Consider the following 17,184-nt stretch of genomic DNA (forward strand, 5'->3'; position numbering starts at 1 on the left):
CCAATAAGTCCTGTAGCTGTTCTGCCCTCTGAGAGCGGAAACAGCCCTCCGCAGCCCTCACCAATGGGCTTCCTTCTCAAGGGCCCAGAGTGAGGAGGCAGGACTGAAGGTTCACAGTGGGGAAAATGGATCAGTATGACCTCAGCCACGCGATCAAGGTCAACATCGGCACTGCTTAGTCAGGCAGACCGTGGGTGCCCTTGACCTGATGGGATGCCAATGGTACTTGACCTCTGCAGTCTTCTTCCCAAGAACCCATAAACTAACAGTGCAACCGTGAGAAAAATGTCAGACAGACCCAGACCAAGGGATATTCTACAAAACATGTGACCCGTGTGCCTCAAAACTGTCACGGTCCTCAAAAGCAAGGTAGTCTGGGAATCTGTCACAGACAGGGGCCTGAGAGGGACAGGGGTGGCTCAATGTCCTAGATAGGACACCCTGGGACAGAAAAAGAATAAAAGGTAGAAACTAAGGGAATCTGAATGAAATAGGGACTTCAGTTAATTTTTTTTAATGTTTTTTAGTGTCATAAGACCCAGACATCTGGGGTGGGCATTCCCCAACACTTTATTTTAAAGAGAGAGAGATATCAATTTGGTGCTCCACTTACTGATACATTCATTGGCTGGCTCTCATATGTGCCCTGACCGGGGATCGAACCCACAACCTTAGCATATTGGGATGAAACTCTAACCAACTGAGCTACCTAGCCAGGGCCTCAAATAGTTTTCAAATGAGAGAAACATGGGTCAAAATATACAGGTAGAGTGGGGAGGCCGTAATGAACGGACTCCCTTGAAAATCCGGGCCTCTGGGTCCTGGGGACCCTTCTGGAGGCAAAATTAGATGGAACAATTGTTTGCTCTCAACACAGCAGATGACTCAGCACCTTGGTCTCACAGCCAGAAGCTAGTGGAGAGATTCTTTATTTTTCTACCCAGCAATCACATTTCATAAGGAAGCGAAGCACAGACAGGAGCCAAGGGGACGCACCTCCTGGCTGGTGTGGGCGGGAGATGAAGTGATTGGAACAGTTATTGCAGTGACGACAGAGCAAGGTGAGAGATTTGAGGGCTCTTGGGAGGTAGGAATGGCGGACATGCTGGGCATTGAGAGGGGAGGGGGAGGAAGGCACGCTGGGAGAGAAAGGGCCTGAGTCCTGGTGATTGCCAATGTCCGTGGTGTAAATACTCCCACCATAGCCAATGCCAAACCCCGTTATGACATCGAGAAGCTAGCTAAATTACTGAAAATGAAACCATTGAACCTTGAGAGGTGGAGGTCACGTGTCCTGGCCTCACAGAGCCCGAGGAAGAGAGAGAAATCAAGAGAGAGGGCTCTGGTGGGAGGTGGGAGAGGAGACCGTCTTACAGAGAGCTGCGGGGAAGTTATCACACAGAGACCGCAAAGTGACTGCTGAAATTGGAGTGTAGGACCCACGGACTGCTTAACGCCACTTCTGTGGCATGCCAGGGCTGACACCTCAGCACCAGCAGTTGGGAAGTGACAGGCAGAGAGAGTGACATTCAGTTAGGAGACTCTGGCAGTGTGGGGGGTGGGGAGTGGGGGGGGGGCGGGAAGTCAGACACCCTGCCTCGCTTTTTAGGCTAACACTATGAGAGGCCACCCAGACAGACACCCTGCCGCTTCTGCCTTTAGGGAATTTGCAGCCTTTAGAAACTTGTCACCGTCCTTCACGGGAAGCCTGCCAAGGGAAGTATAAAAAAACCAAAACCACCAGAGGCCTCTAGCTCAGAGGCCATGATGTTTAAACCATAGCGACTTCATTGATGCTTCGTGACCTCAGACAGCGCCTCCTCACAAGGGCAAGGGGTGTCACAGACCCGAAAGGGTTCATCACCCCCCCCAACCCCCATCACTGGCAGAGCGGGACACTGAGCCCTGAGAACCCCAGCAGAGAAAGATAGACTATTTTATTGCCTATGGCATCAGCCAGAGAATGAGACGCTAACACTCAAAAGCTGTTATAGTGGGTTGGGGCCAGCCTCTTCCAGTTGGACCATATTTTAGCTTTACTAATTGTATTGCTGGATCAGTCCTGAGGGTTAAGACTTCAATATAGGAATTCTGGGAACAACATTGAACCCATTAACAGTGTTTGTGAAGAGATACCTAGCCTTCTTCCCTTGGGGGTAAAAACAATATAACTTAGACTTTATTTCTATAAATAAAGCGAAACTCGAGGGGGAGAGTTTAATCTCTTGCTTCCCAGAGAGTGTTTCTCGTGCCAGCAGATCAGTGCCTTCTGGGAGGCTGCGGGCAAGGGTGGGGGGGCGCTAAATTTCAGTCACCACCGTATGGACGGGACTGTCTCCATCTTCCAGAAATTCGATGTGCCTGCCGCACACAAGAGCTGGGACGAGTATCAAAATAAGGAAAGTCTGGGGGCTGCAGGGTACTTCCACCAGGATTTCACTTGGTCTGGGGAAGGAGGGAAGGTGCCCCAGCAAAGCAACGTTGAAGCTGAAGGTGACGTTGCAGAAGTGGAAGCAGAGGGCAAGGCTCACAGGAAGGGGCTGCTGAGGACGAGGCTGGAGGTATATCCAGGGTAGATCCCGTCTTCTTGAGTCACTGGAAAGCTGGGCGGCTCCCTGACTTTGCCGCAGGTGGTGGCAGCCTGGCCTTGCTCATCTGGGATGATCCCAGTGCAAGGCACTTGTCCACACTTCAGTGTGCAGCTGAAGTCTGCAGCCAGCAATGGGCAATGGGCGGGGCCTCATGCCCTCAACACTCTCCAGGTGGGCGTGTAATTTGGGAGGCAACATAAGGACGTGGAACAGTTTTGCTGCTCCCTCCTCCTCCCCTTTTGCGTGTTTGGTGATTGGTCTTTTGGGCTTCATGTTGGACTGAGGATTTGAATAAAGGTGTATTTCTTGGCACAGAGAAGGCTGTTGGAAGGAGAAGGCTGGGCCAGCTTTCTCCTGGGCCAGCTGCTGTTGGCATGGAGTAGACTAAGAAGAGGACTGGCTCAGAGAGGACCTGCCTTCTTGGCGTGCCACCTGGCCACACGGGGCCTCTAATCTGCCCGAAGACTTCCAAATGTTGGAAGCTGACTTTTCTCCAGCAGGCTTGCTGAGAGACTCCCGTGCCCGGGGACCTCTTCAGCTACAATTGCTATGACAGGCACAGTACTGCATTCCCAGAGGGCTGCACTTCTCAATGCCTGCCATTAACCCTCCCAGCGGTCCCCAGGGTGGCTTCTGCCCATGTCTGGTCCTGACAGGTGAAGAGAGAGGCTGGGTCCAACCCACTTCTTGCCTCTGCCCCTCAGAGCAATTAGCAGGACTCCCAGGGGACATCAGAGCCCAATGGGGGTGCCTCCCAGCCCCAAACTCTCAGATAAGTCTCCGGAGGCCTCTCCCCAGCTTTGCGACAGAAAGTGCACAGCCACAGACAGGCCCGGGTGCGTTGTAAGGGAAGGAGATGCACCGTGCGCACCCCAGGGGGGCCTCCCCTCCAGGGCTCTCTGCTCTTGCTCCCCACCCCGACCTGTGAGTTATCCTCCAGGATGAGAGAGCGAAGCTTATAAGACGGCTTTACCTTCGTCAGTTTGCAGATGGTCTGACACATCCCTTGACCAGCGAACTCCAGCACTTCAGCATCCTACAATGCACGCTTTTGCATAGTGGACTCAGCAAAGGGGTGTGTGAGCAGAGTGTCGGGCGAGGGAACGGAGGCTGCCGGCTGGACTGCAGCATCGATAAGTGTCCAAAGGGCCTAACAAACTAACACACCGGGACCCGGAGTGGGCATAACCCACTTGGGATGGGGCAAGACCAGGAAGGCAGCGGCAGACATCAGTCCCGCCTGTGTGGTCAGAGTTAAAAGGAGGAAGTAAGTCTTAACAGGTGGGGGGGGGGGGCACACCCCCAACAGTGGTGATGAGGAGTGGGCAGGGCTGTGTGGGAGGCCGTGGCTGGGACATTAAACCGCTACTGTGGACCTAGCCACACACCTGGCTGCAGCCCTCCTGTACTTCCTGCTGTGCCCGAAGGTAGTTCACTACTTATTGATAAGAAAGAGAGCAACGGGAATTAGACACTGAGCTGAATGCACTGGGGAGCATCAGCCTGCGTGCTTGGCCAGGAAGCTGTAGCATTTTACAGACTCAGTCACACACTCCAGGGGACTGCCACCAAGGAGACGCACTCCGAGGAGCAAAGGAAATCTCCCCCCGGCCCACGGTCCGCCCTTTGATACCAGAGTGTTGGGAGTTACAGAGGGAGGTGCTGGACCAGACAGGCTTGTAGGTCTAACTAGAGGGTGGACCTATTATAAGCCTGCCAAAGCTTGGGAAGTTGATTGGTTATTTTGAAGAAACTTCTGGCCCTGGCTGGAGTAGCTCAGTGGATTGAGCGTCAGCCTGTGAATCAAAGGGTCCGTGGGTTCAATTCCCAGTCAGGACACATGCCTGGGTTGCAGGCCAGGTCCCCAGTAGGGGGCGCATGAGAGGCAACCACACATGGATGTTTTTCTCCCTCTCGTTCTCTTTCCCTTCCCCTCTCTTTAAATATAAATAAATAAAATCTTCCTGGATATAACCCCAGGGGAACAAAAAAGCGCTCTCTCTCGCTCGCGCTCTCTCTCTCTCTCTCTCTCTCTCTCTCAGTGATCTGCACATACCCCATGTGTCCATGCATTCTCTCTCTCACCTGGGACATTTCACCTTGCTTTAATGGTGAGATGGAGGGAGGTGGGATATTGGAAACCCAGGGGCAGATTTCCACCCGAATAAACCCTGTCACACCACAATCTCCTGTGCATGGGTCGGTGAAATGCTTTTCTTGAGGTCCCGGGGAAATGCCAGATTTCCACCGGCAACACTGTCTGGCCTAGAATGAATGTCAGGTAGCGGGTACCTGTCCTCCATCCCAGCTGACCAGTGGGATCCCCTGGGCAGCTTTTAAAGTGCTATCAACCCCCTTTCCCACCCCTTCAGATTCTTGTCTTATTGGTGAGAATGCACCTTTTTGCTTCAGCCTTTTCAGATACAGTGGCGATTGCGTCAGCATCCCAGAGGGGAGAGCCCCGTGGCTGGGGGAGAAGGAGCTGGCGGATGGCAGGCTGGAAAGGTGGGCCAGGCTTCCTTAAATAAAGCCTTCAGCACAGGGCTGTAATTTGCACGCAGCTCGGGGATCATGCTGACAAATTCAGGCTGGGGAAATTATATGATGGGGGCCGTGTTTCGGGAAGATGAGTTTGGCTGTTCTGTGCGAGAGAGGTTGGCTCAGAAATCAGAGAGCAGCGAGGAAGCTCTTGCAAAAGGCAATGTGTAATGAAGACATCAAACGCGAGATAAGGGCCAGGGGGAAATTCCAAAACCTAAAAATAGTTCGGCTCCGAACTGCAGGTGTTGCAGCCCCAGCCACCCCGCACGAAGAAGAGGCAGCCAGCTTCTAATTACTGCGGGCAAGTTCCATTGTCGTGGGAGATGGGGGAGGGGGCTGCTGCTAATATGTGCTTCCTGGAGGACAAAAGCAGCCGGTGTTTTCCTTCCTAATGCCAGTGACGCGTCCCATTTAACATAATAAAAGGATTCACTGATGAGTTGGAAGGGAGAGTTGACCAGGGGCCCCACCCGGGTGCTGGGGGCTGCTTTGGGCCACTGCACACACGGCAGATGTCACGGAAGAACAGCCAGGGTTCTGCTGTGTCTGAGGCTCCAGCGGGCTCTAAATTTACATGGTCCGGTGACTGAGCCTCCTAGAAAGGTCAGAATGGTCTCCATTAACTTCAATCCTTGGAATTCTTCATTTTTTTTTAAATCCTCACTGGTGAATATGTTTATTGATTTAAGACATGCGCACGTGCGCGAGAGAGAGGCAGCGAGAAGCATCGATCGGTTGTGTTCCATACCTGCGCCAACCGGAGATTGAACCCACAACCTAGGTATGTGCCCCGGCCGTGGATCGAACCTGTGACACTTTGGTGTGCAGGGCAATGCTCCAACCAACTGAGCCACGCAGCCAGGGCAATTCTTTGCATTCTTAATATTGCTGTTTAAGAAACACAGAGACACCCTTGCTCAGTGTCAATGCTATGATACATCAGCCAGCCCTAACTCCCTCCACCCCTTCAGGTGAGACAGGGAGGCTGGAGAGCTTCTCCCAGGTCAGATAAGGCTCTGGGGGTTTTATTCCCCTGGAGAGTAGGCCCTTGTTACAATGGCTAGACAGCCGAGATCTTCCTTGATTCTTTACAGTGAGAGCAGGCTGGACTTCCCGCAGGTAAAGCACTTGAATGTGTGACAGAGTGGATCCCCGCAGACTGGGATCTCTGGCGTCTCCCACTCCAGGGCCATTTTATACTCAGTGTGATGGTTCATCCTACGTGTCCCCCTGGCTGGTCAAACACCCAGCTAGATGTTGTTGCGAAGGTTTAGATGAGATGAACATTTAAATCGCCAGACTTTGGATAAAGCAGATGAACCTCCACAAAGTCGTAGGGCCCTGTCTAATCAGGTGAAGGCCGAGTAAGAAGCCATTCTGTCTCCAGGCGTCCTTGAACTCAAGCCGCAACGTTTAGCTTGTAAGCAGATAATGCACCATGAACATCGCTCTGTGTGAATGAAAAGCTTCTGGTGTTGCCCTGGCCGGGTGGTTCAGTTGGTTGGCGCATCATCCCATACACCAAAAGGTTGTGGGTTCGATCCCCAGTCAGGGCGTGTAGGGGAGGCAACAGATCAGTTTCTCACATCAATGTTTTATTCTCTCTCTCCCTCCCTTCCTCTCTAAAAATCAAGGAACATATCCTCAGGTGAGGACTTGAAAACATCGCGGTATATTTGGACAGCTCCGCATCGTTAAATCCAAAGTGCTTGAGAAATGACCAAGCAGAAGACACTGTCAGAAGGAGCTCATGGGTACAGAGCCTGACAGAGCACCTGTTAGCTGAATGTTCCTGGGCAAGTGTCTTACCTGCTCTGTTCTTCTATTGGGGGAAATAGTAGCCCCTACTTCACAGAACTGACTATAAGAAAGTTTTTAATACATTGTACTTAGCCCTGTGCATAATACACAATTCTATCTACAGTTCTGGTAGCTAGTATTAGCTTATTGAGGAACATAAAGGACATTATGCATACCTACACCCCTTAATTCGGGTTCTTCAGAATTAAGGAAGAACAACAAGCACCCCACTTAGGTGAGGGCCAAGGAATCGGGGAGGGGGGCAGGGCAGGAAATGGCCAAGAGGTGCTGCACCTGGGGGGTTGGGATCAGAATGGGGGTGTGGTTATAAGGCCACACCACAAAAAAGAAACCCCGCAAATGTAACCACTATCCAAACTCATTGAGGCCTGATACAAACAGGCTTTTCATGAGAAACTATTAAGGCCCCATCTAGGTGGGGTGGTTTGTGTGGGGAGATGCTGGCGGTTACCGGGGCATGGTCCCTGCTGCCTGCCGGATGGCTGAGAGGTGAAGACTTTACCGGTCCCTCCACGTCTATGGCTGGTTTCTCATAACCGCCTTACGCTACTCAAGGCTAGAGTTACTGATCGTGGCACATCCCAGTCGCAGACTGAAAATAGTCCCCCTTGGTCACGTGATCCCTGTCACCGCCAGCCCTAGACGCATCCCACACAGCTGCCCCCCATGAAGTCCCCTGTGCCTGGGCGACCAGACAGTGGGGCCAACTCTGCTGGCAGCTGGCGGCGTTAGAGACTCACGTCCTTGACTGTCAAAGCCCAGGAGCCTGTGTCCCATCGTCTAGTGTCCAACGGCCACGTCTCTGCAAAGGGCTGAGCTCCCCCCCTCTCCAAATGCGGTGCTTTGGGGCTGCTGGCCCAGAGTTCGCGCGTCTCAGGGAAGACCTGCCCTGGTGCCTGCCTTGCTCAGACCGACATCAGCAGGCAGTATTAGCGTGACTGCCACCCAGTTACACTTTGATTACTTAACCCCGAGCCTGGGGTGAGCCCCCAAACCTCAGCGTAATTACAGGGGCGAGGCCAGCTCACCTCTCCCGCCGATGCCTGCTGTCTCCCTTATTGTCAGCGGGTCGCTGTTTACTCGACAGAGAAATATTGACATTTCAATTACAATATACCCTTTCGGCTGAAAACTGTAATTGTAGGCCTTAGCGACAACCAGCATTTTCTTGGGGCGCCTTGCAATAGCCAGTCTACCTGTGAGCTGGGAGGACTCTGTGGAAACGGCTGCGATGTTAAAAGGGAAGGATTTCAGTGGCTATTAGCCGTCCTCTCGAATGACAGAAATAATTCCTCACACTTACTTTTCCCTCCTAAACACCTTCCCTATTCTACTGTAGTTACTGTACTGTACAATTTGCCAATGGTAGGATGATGTATTTTTTTTAGATGCACAAGGGTATCTAAAGATCAATTTTTTTTTCTTCAGGAAGAAAAACACATCAATATTGTGTAATGCAGCCAAGACGGCACCAAGCCAACTTAACCTCCAGATAATGGCCATTTCCAGGTATTTCAGACAGAAATCCACTCAACGTGAACTCTAGGTCCGTGGTGATTCCCAGGGTGGCTTGAAAGATTCGATTTGTGAGGAACTTGTTAAGGAATTTCTGCAGAGAATACCCTATGTCCTGAAGGGTTACAAAATTGTTTTAAACAGAAATTGAGACAATACTTCCAGACCCCCAGGAGGCCCAGGGCAAGGAATCTGCAAGGAGGGAATTCGCGTCTGTGGGCTACTTGGGAGAATGGGCTTGACTCTCTGAAAGAGCCGTCATCTGAAACAAGCAGTGTATTCTTTTTTCTTTTAAGATTTTTTATTTATTTATTTTCAGAGAGGGGAAGGGAGGGAGAAAGAGAGGGAGAGAAACATCAATGTGTGGCTGCCTCTGGTGCGCCCCCTACTGGGGACCTGGCCTACAACCCAGGCATGTGCCCTGACTGGGAATCGAACAGGCAACCCCTTGGTTTGCAGGCTGGGGCTCAATCCACTGAACCACACCAGCCAGGATGCAAGCAGTGTATTCTTCTCACTCCCCTTCTTATCTGATACAAACAGCCCAGATCCTCGTCAGACGCTGGGGGACTTCTCCTTCAGGCTCCAGAGAACAATCTTGGAAAACCCCATTATAGGAAAACTTCCCAGTAATTGTTTCAAGGGGGATGCGGGGCTCTCTCCTCCCAGGTGGGCCAGGCTTGTGTCTATAGGTTGGCATAAGGGCTGTGAGTGAGGGGCTCTGGTGTATGGCTTCCTTTTTTTTACCCACAGTGACAACCTGGTTACCAAGGCTGCGAGTCTTGCAGAGATTAGTTCACGGGAGGCGTTGAGGGATTTGGGAGAGAAAAGGGTGGGGAGCCGCATCCGATGTTGCAAAGGGACTCGAAATCAGACGTGGTACAGGGCTCTCTGCAATCAGATGATGGGAGGCTGTTATTGGTTTGACCAATCAGCAATCGCAGACTGGACCTCTGCTTTGTCATTTAAAACCAAGTAAACCAATGCCATTTGAATCCCTTGCTATTCCCTCATACATAGAAGACAATGTGTCTTCTTACTAAGAAAGCTTCCAACAGACAGACGGGGTTCAGAATGGGGGAAGCATAGTCAATGAAGGGAGCCACCCAATGGAAAGTGAAAATGAGACCCCATGAGATCCTCAGCCACAGGGGAGTGTCTCTGGAGCATTGACATAGCGGGGCTTTTCCTTCGAAGGATAGGAAGACCTCCGTTACTCCCAGTTCTCACCTTGGACTTCGTTAAACACATTCACAGTGGCAGATGGGGCAGGTAAGTTTGCTCCATTTACCAGAGGCATAGATGATTCAGCAAATGCTACATTCCCAGCAGCCACCGGGAAGCTATTTTGTGCACCTGGAAATGTAGCCACTGCATAATTATCAATGATGATGATGATGATGATGATGGCACCCTAATGCTTAGGAAATCCTCCTGAAAATATGTTTTTCTTACAAAAATAAATCGCCACATTTCTAGGTTACATTGTGGAGATCCCTATTGGTGCATGCAATTGTCAGAGTAAACACATTCTCTGAAATAGAGTTTTTTAACAGCGGCAGGCCACATCCTGGCTGGTGTGGCTCAGTGGATTGAGCACCGGACCACAAAGCAAAGAGTCTCTGGTTCGATTCCCAGTCAGGTCACAGGTGTGGGTTGTGGGCCAGGTCCCCAGTAGGGGGCACACAAGAGACAACTGCACATTGATGTTTCTCCCCCTCCCTTCCCTTCTCTCTAAAAATAAATAAAATCTTTTTTAAAAAAAGAGATAACACACCCCGTTCTGCCTCTTTGTAATGTGGGAGCATTATTTTTGGAAAACAACAATCTCAGGCCTTCCAGGACAATCTGTGTTTCTCACTGACATTCTCTGGTCTTCCCTCTACAATCCGGCACACAGGAAGGGCATGACTGCTGTTTTTTGATCCAAGTCTGAATATTCAGGGGAGATGTTCTTTTCCTTGACAAGCTTTGCTTTTGAAACTGTTAGGTGTTATCTTAAGGTTTGAATACCCCTCTTTAAGCAGCATTTCGTATAAGTTACCCTTCCCAAGGGGAGCCCCCAGAGCTACAGAAAGTCAGTTGTAAAAGTCTGTGGAGCCCGCCCAAGTCGCCCAGCCCATAGGACGATCAGGGGAACCGTATAGGATGGTGAATCCATCTAAGGAAATGAGAACCACATACCATATTCTATGGCTGTAAAAAAAGGTGTGTAGCCCTGGCCGGGTAGCTCAGTTGGTTACAGCGTCGTCCCCAATAAGCCAAGGTTGAAGGTTTCATTCCCAGTAAGGGTACATGCAAGAATTGACTTATGAATGCATAAATCCGTGAAGCAACAAACCTCTCTCTCTCTCATCAATAAAAAATAAAGTCTGCCCACATTTCCTGTCTCTTGTCTTCCTCCATTTTCAAAACTGAAAGGGTAGCATCTCTCTGATCTACCTCTTCCGTCATTTCTTCCTCTGACCAGCAGGGAAGTTCCTCTGCTTCTCCATCAGTCAGTTACCTCCCACACCAGCCCCAACCAGGGGTCAAACCCACAACCCAGGCATGTGCCCTGACCAGGAATCGAACCCACAACCTTTTTGGTGTATGGGACGATGCTCCAACCACCTGAGCCACCTGGCCAGGGCTTTAATGTTATTTTATTCTTAAAGACATGGGAGGCCATTCATTCATTGTCTGAGGCAGTAATTTATTTTAATGACTCTAATAATGGCATAAATTGTCTACCTAGTCGGAGAAGAGCCACTTTCCTCCCAAAGGGCTGTGAGACTCTGACAAATGTCAAACCTGTCTGGCCAGGGTCCCTCCCAGCTCTGCCTCGGGGCACAAGCAGGCAGCCTGTGGCCAGCAGAGAGCTTCTGGTCAGAATTCTCACGAACTGCTGTCTCTCTTAAGTCTTCTCAAGACGAAAAACACAAGAGTTAAGTTGGAAAGATCAGCTTATTACTAAGGCAATGGCTATATTGAAAACATCTTCTAGCACAATTTTGTCCAAGAGATAAAATAAAGGTTTTGGGTGCTTCAGCTGCAAAGGAACGGAATAGAATTTACTTTACAACAGATTATTGATTAACGGTGCTAACCCACAATACTAGCTCTTACCTGCCGTTCCGAAACCCTCAAAGCTGTGAAAACATAAAGCTCTGTTAAATCTGGCACCAAAACTCATAGTCCAGCAAAATCTGGTCTGAACTGGTGGAAATGTATTTTTAGACTTGATGGATTCCACTTTGGGATGATTCCACTTTTTCTGTATTTCACTGCAGAAATATTAACGTGTTTGATTGCGGGGTGTTCTCTTAGATGCTGCTGGCTGCTGTATACATGGTAATATATACTATAATTGTGGATAGGAACTACATTGCTTTTTAAAAAAAATATTTTATTTATTTATTTTTAGAGAGGGGGAGGGAAGGAGAAACATCAATGTGTGGTTGCCTCTCACACGCTCCCTACTGGATGGGACGACTTGGCTCACAACCCAGGCATGTGCCCTGACTGGGAATCGAACCAGCGACCCTTTGGTTCGTAGACCGGTGCTCAATCCACTGAGCCACACCGGCCAGGGCACCATATTGCTTTTTTACATTAAAAATTATTCTAATTCCCAAACATATCTGGCTGTAAGGGTTTTGTGTAAAGTCCTGTGGGCTTACAGTTGGTAACAATACTCTGTATTACAAGATTTAGTTATCTGCAAGATTGCCTCTGGCTGCTATTCCATACTGCCAAAAGAAATGCTCAATAGACGGATTAATCCATAAAAAGTAAAAATAGTTGCGTGCTATTTTTAGAACCTAGTGCTACCCAATTACACTGCTTCATTTTCAAAATGTGGTTAGAAATGACTGTAATAAGCGGCAGGGGACATTCTCTTTGTTCCGTTGAAGGAGATGAATATATTCATTTAACATGTATGGAGTATAATCTCCGCTGCAAAGGCCTGTGTTGGGTGCTGTTGGAAAAAATTAAACTGTTGACTACAAAAACAGCAAAAAATTACCTTCCTTGAAATTTTGTTAAAGATTTCATTTATTTATTTTTAGACAGAAGGGAAGCAAGGGAGAAAGAGAGGGAGAGAAACATCCATGTGTGGTTGCCTCTCATGTGCCCCCTACTGGGGACCTGGCTGGAAACCCAGGCATGTGCCCTGACTGGGAATCGAACCAGCAACCCTTTGGTTTACAGGCCAGCACTCAATCCACTGAGCCACACCAGCTGGGGCCCTTCTTTGAAATTTTTGACATAAATCTTAAAGTTGTAACTCTTCCACATAGCCACATATTTCTGAATCGATTCCATTTTCTTTGCTTCAGTTTCCCTTTATCATTAACTGTGTTAACAAAGCTCTTCAGGTTTTAATACTTTTTAAAAATTTTATTTTAGAGGGATAAAGGAAGGGGGAGAGAAAGAGAGAGAGAGAAACATCATTTTGTTGTTCCGCATTCACTGGTTGATTCTTGTATGTGCCCTGACCTGGGAATCAAACCCACACCTTTGGCTACTGTTCTATTTGGGACAATGTTCTAAAAAACACTCTAACCAACTAAGCTACCCAGCCAGAGCCAGGTTTTGATACTCTTCTTAAAGTTATTACTGTTGCTGTTAAGCTTATCTTTCCTTCTATTTCCTGACACTTTTATCATAGTTGCATATAATCTTCAAAAACTTCTTTAGAAGTTTATATCACAAATTTATTTTGAACTTGAAACTTATTGCCCCAGTGTCTCTCTGAATTTCTTTGATGTAACATCAGACTGAATTTGTAAGGAGAAGCAGTAGACTTCTCTTTACAAATATTGCTTCTGGTCGGATCAAAAGTTCAGTGAAAATCGAGTTTTCTCGAGGGACGTCTAGAAGGATTTCTTCTAGACGAGGTTGGAAAACCACGTGAAATCAAAAGGAAGGAGCCCTAGTTTGGGCCACTCGGCCACTCTAGGGAGAATGCACTCAGCTCGAAACCTAAGTCACGGTTCTCAGAAGGAAAATCCAGTAGTTAATTTTTAGGAAATGTGGGGATATGTGTTTATCGGAGATATTTGTTTTATTTAACATTTTAAGTAAAAAATAAATGTTTGTCCCTTCAAAAGCTGTGCCATGCCTATAGAAAATCAGAAAACAGAGATCAGCAAAACTGAGAACAGGATGTGGGGTCCGGCCACCCAGAGGTGACACCGGCTGCCCCCACTGGATGCTTCGGGATCTTTTCCTTCGCCCGTGGACGCCTATGGTTTTGCCAAAATGGCGTCATACTATAAGTGGTGTTGTTAAGAGAAGAATGTATATCTTTTTATGTCAAAAATGTTACCCTATGCAATATCAAATTTCTTTCCTTGTCTGAAAAATTTCTTTGGGAGAAAGCTGTTTTTCTCCCAAATCAGGAGCCAAATCCATGCCTATGTGAAGAATTTGGTGGTGAAGTTTCTTACATTTCTTTTGCTTTGTATCATATGTATCCTACCTTCTTCTACTTTCTTTTTTGTTGTTTTGTTCTTGCCCAAGGACTATTTTTGTTGCTTTTAAGGAGAGATGGGAGAGAGGGAGAAAGAGAGAGAAACATTGATTTGTTATTCCACTTATTGATTCATTCATTGGTTGATTCTTGTATGTGCCCTGACTGAGGATCGAACCCGCGACCTTTTGGTTATGGGATGATGCTCCAACCAACTGGCCGGGGCCACTGGGGTCCTTTTGATGGGACTTCATTAGTCTTTGAATGCTTTCTTATTTAACAACACAGGGTCTCAAGTTCCCCCTTGTTCCTTCCTGCATGCCTTGTACCACTATTTCTCCAAGGAGCCAGTGATTTATTGTCAATACCTAAAGGAGGTTATAGTCAGACTTCCTTTGAGGGTTGATCAGATGGCCATTTTAAGGCTAAATCAATAGATAGTTACCAGCTATTCCTGTCGATACCAATTGATTAAAGAGAACCCAAGTTTAAAAGGCTAAACTACTATTAGAATAAACAGTACATCATTTAGCGTAATGTCTTCCTATTTCTATGTGGAAAATGTAGAACAAAAAGCAATCAAATGAATTTTTAGGATTTTTTTTTATAATTGTAAAAATTTGCTTAAGTCAATATATTAGGTATGAAGCCAGATCTGATTTGGGCTCAGGTGTCAACTTCCTTTTGCTGGGAAGCGGAAAGTGGACTCCCACAACTAAGCGGACGGGCCATCTGTCACTGATGACAAGTCTATCATATTTCAGTGGGTTTAGAGAGAACCCACCGGGCACTGGTACACCCAGCTGGACGTGGGACATGCAGGAAGCGGTATTCTCTGGGAGCAGGAATTGACCATCACGAGCAAACTAGCTGAACAATTCCTCCTGTCCCACGTGCTCCCCAGTCCCGGCAGCAGATCCCACATGATATTTGGGATAGATACTTTGAAAATGTGCTGTGTATCTGAAATTCAAATGAAACGAGGTACCCTGTATCTGGTCTGGGAAGCCTGCTCTCAAAGCCGGCCCTTCCTTGGCGGGGGGGGGGTACAGCACAGGGGGGGGAGTCAGTTCTCCATAGCTGCCCCCCATCTTACCTGACCAGGGAGTGTCTCCCTGCTAAACCATTACCCGTCTGCTGCTTAGGGCTTCAGGGTCTTAGATTGAGTCAAGGTCTTATGATGTTGGTCTCCATATGCTACTTTTCTTCCATCTCAAGCTGATCACCCAGTTTTGGATTCCACGTCCCCAGATGTCTGACCAAACGCATCCAAATCCTACTCCCATTCCTGTGTTCGGACAACCCAGTTCTTTGTGTTCTCCCTCCTGCCCAGGCCTTTGCCTTTGACCTTCACCACTGGACGTGCACTCAAATGCCAAACCCACAATACGGTCACTTAGATGACTTCTATACATAAAAAAAAACCCTCACCTGGCATCAGGGAGGAGCTTTACTTGCTGTTAGGGTTATTCTAGGAATAATAACAGGGTAGCTCACTCTCCCTGCTGTCCAGTGGCGCTTACCTTTGACTGTGTTGTGGGGGGTTTGTTGTAAGGTGGGTTAGCACGTCTCTGCTCCCAGATCAATGGGCCCCACGGCTGGTGGATTCTGTCTTCTTCACATTTTGATTGGACCATCTTAGTTGCAGACATATATGATAATCACTCAGCAAGGTTATTGGGGTGTATTTTGTCTCCGTTTTTAATATCATTTGCTTGCTTCCACCTCCAGAGAATCGGATGCATTTGGTCTTGGGTTTGGCCCAGGCGATGAGGAACTGGCGACTTAAAATGAAACACAAAACAGATCGTAGTATCCCAGCTAATTCGTTTTCTTAAAATATATTTATTGATTCTTAGAGAGAGAGAAAGAGAGGGAGACATCAAATGAAACATTGATTGATCACTCCCTATACACACCCCAACCAGGAACTGAACCCACAAGGTATGTGCCCTGACCGGGAATCAAACCCATAACTTTTTGATGTACGAGAAGGTGCTCCAACCAACTGAGCCACCCCGGCCAGGGCTCACAGCTCATTCTTACTCTGTGTTCACTGCTGGCCCACCGAGAGTTGGAAGAAACTCACCCTGGGGGTGAGGAGCAGTTCTTGGTAGGGGATCTTTGGTTGACGCCAGAGCAAGCAAAGGACTATTAGTGAAGGAATGCATAGCATGTCCTGGAAGTGAAAGGTGAGCTGGTAGGGTGCCAGGTAAGCACAGAAAGACAGACGCATGCATTTGAGCCTGAAATTCTTACAAGGGCTTGCCAAGCTTCTTCAGACAGTTCGTGGAATCAGCACTGAAGTGTTAGATACTATGGAATATACCTACAATATGTACTGTTCTTTAAGGTCACTAAAACGCCAAGGTTCTCTGTCAACGAAACGCAATAATGGTACCAGAGCAAACCGGGGTCGAGATACCGGCAAGCACTGAGGGGCCGGTGCCGATGGATGCGGATGAAGCCCGGCAGGATGAGAAAGGGAACGCGAGTTGGCCTGCAGGACTGTCTCCAGCTGGATCGTGTGCTCAAACGGGGGGACACATCCAGGCCAGCTTTCTGGGTAACGCAACTTGACATTGCCCTCGCTTCCACACAGTCGCGTCCTGTGAGTGTGGAGACCCAGCCCACCTTCTCAGTCGCAACCCCGCCCCCTGCAGGTCGCCCCAGCTCTGACTTACCCCCACCTACAGAGGAACGCAGGGCATTGCTCTCTGCCTATTTCAGAGAATGTAGTGATAGGGATTATTGTAACCACGTTTTCCTGTATAACAGAGAGAGGGCCATTAATCCTGGGATTTCTCCCCGGAGAGCGATGACTTGGAATGAATGTAGACCTCACCTCTCTGTACATCAAGTTCATCTTCATCCTTAAAACATTTTCAGTAAAAAGCCTAGCCAGGTGGCTCACTAGGCTGGAGTGTCGTCCTGCACACCAGAAGGTTGCAGGTTCGATTCCCAGTCAGGGCACATACCTTGGTTCAATCCCCAGTCCACGCGTGTATGGAAGGCAACCAATCGATGTTTCTTTCTTCACATTGACGTTTCTCTCTCTCCCTCCCTTCCCCTCTCTCTGAAATCAATGGGCGTGTCCTCTGCTGAGGATAACAAAAATAAATGAATAAAATTTTAAACTGAAAAAATAATAAAAACATAAATCCATCCCGCGAAACCTAAGCACACTTCCCATAATCTGTAACTGTAACAAACGGAGCTTTTGATGATAAGAATTCACATATAGCTGAAATTTGTCTT

The sequence above is a fragment of the Desmodus rotundus genome, chromosome 10, assembly GCF_022682495.2.
Source record: "Desmodus rotundus isolate HL8 chromosome 10, HLdesRot8A.1, whole genome shotgun sequence".
NCBI lineage: Eukaryota > Metazoa > Chordata > Mammalia > Chiroptera > Phyllostomidae > Desmodus > Desmodus rotundus.